The sequence below is a fragment of the Amphimedon queenslandica genome, unplaced genomic scaffold, assembly GCF_000090795.2.
Source record: "Amphimedon queenslandica unplaced genomic scaffold, v1.1 AMPQUscaffold_4488_Cont23534, whole genome shotgun sequence".
NCBI classification, from domain to species: Eukaryota; Metazoa; Porifera; class Demospongiae; order Haplosclerida; family Niphatidae; genus Amphimedon; species Amphimedon queenslandica.
The window spans coordinates 1-1,535 of NW_003555201.1; the positions used below are offsets into that span (position 1 = coordinate 1).

The 1,535-nt window shown below is 36.6% G+C and overlaps 2 long non-coding RNA genes across 2 annotated transcripts; one reads left to right on the forward strand and one right to left on the reverse strand.

Annotated features, from left to right (window-relative positions):
- The first annotated feature begins 8 nt into the window (after positions 1–8).
- LOC109592640 (uncharacterized) lies at positions 9–482 on the forward strand. Its single transcript, XR_002190463.1, has 2 exons — positions 9–170; positions 221–482. It is a non-coding gene; the product is annotated as an uncharacterized LOC109592640 (long non-coding RNA).
- Positions 483–488: 6 nt separating this feature from the next.
- LOC109592639 (uncharacterized) lies at positions 489–1,517 on the reverse strand. Its single transcript, XR_002190462.1, has 4 exons — positions 1,466–1,517; positions 880–1,411; positions 762–821; positions 489–603 (listed from the first exon to the last, which is right to left on the reverse strand). It is a non-coding gene; the product is annotated as an uncharacterized LOC109592639 (long non-coding RNA).
- Between the last annotated feature and the right edge of the window lie 18 nt (positions 1,518–1,535).

Genomic DNA, 1,535 nt, shown 5'->3' on the forward strand with positions numbered 1-1,535 from the left:
TAAAGGATTGTGTGGGCGTCGTAACCACACCCACATGACGTCACGATGATTACAACATTATGGGTGTGTCCAAAATAAAAATGGCGTCTTTTAAACAATGGATATTACACTTCTAAAATCTAATGACTTAAGGATGGTAAATTGGGCTTTACCTCACGAACTCTGAGCAGGTTGGATTATTAACTTATTATTTATATATTAAAGTGATTAATTATTATAGAGCTGGTAAGGCTGTGACTAAAGGGCTGAATGACACCCTTTCATCCTCTTCAATTGCAGCTTTGCTCGATTCCAGTACAACTCAATGTGTTAAGTATAAGCACCAGTTATGGGATCAACTAATGTGATAGAGTGGTTCACAGTACCATGAGATCTTACAGGTCGTAATGAAGAAACTTGCATGTATACTCTTAGAACTGCATGGTCAAATGTTCATGTATGTCGCACTTTAATATTGATATTAATTTTTCCAAAACTATTTTTTAAAAAATTGAACATTGCGATTGTTGCTCATTAAATACAAGAAAAATAAGTGTTTAAAATCCGTCTTTATCACTGATTTTCACTTTCATACATACGCCTAAGAAGTCACCTTCCTCACATCTGGAATTAGATAAAAAATAATAAAAATTGACAGTTTGATCATTCAGATCATTTTTATACATGCATGCAAACAAGTTGCACAAACAACTATACACACTCACACTTTTGACATCGCTAGTTATGTTAGGAGTCTCCTACTTATGTTCGGAGTCCCTTACTTTATGTTTCTGATCTGGTTTCTTTCCATTTCTGGATTTGTTTTGTTTCTACTTTTACTACTACTCAAAAATAATAATTAATCACTTTAATATATAAATAATGAGTTAATAATCCAACCTGCTCAGAGTTCGTGAGGTAAAGCCCAATTTATCATCCTTAAGTCATTAGATTTTAGAAGTGTAATATCCACTGTTTAAAAGACGCCATTTTTATTTTGGACACGCCCATAATGCTGTAATCATCGTGACGTGATGTGGGTGTGGTTACCACGCCCACACAGTCCTTCATTTCCGGGAGGCGAGTATTATAGTTGATCCCAGCTCTAGCTACTGGAAGCTTTTTAACTCACGAGAGAATGCCCAGCAATAGCGGTAGTACTCTGGTAGTAAGTGAGATTCATCTTCCTGGTTGTTTACAGTGCTTTCGACAACTAGATCAACCAACCAAGGGATCAACTATTTGCTCTTAAGCTCAGCGCATAGATACTGGCATTATATGCTGGCACGTTCAGCTAGCGCTAGTATAATGCCACACCCAAAATTATTAAAATTAAACTATGCGGGTACAATTAGAGGGCGGCTACTATTTCACTTAAAAGTTGACAGGTGCGGGGACTATTTGAGGGCGGGTAATAATCGACGTGCGGGGTCTATTCGAGGAAATACGGTATTCAAAATGAAGTTCACTTGACACTCAACTTTACCTCTGGTACTCATAACTTGATACTGAACAATCTTCAACAGCGCTATACTAATAATAAACAATAATACGTA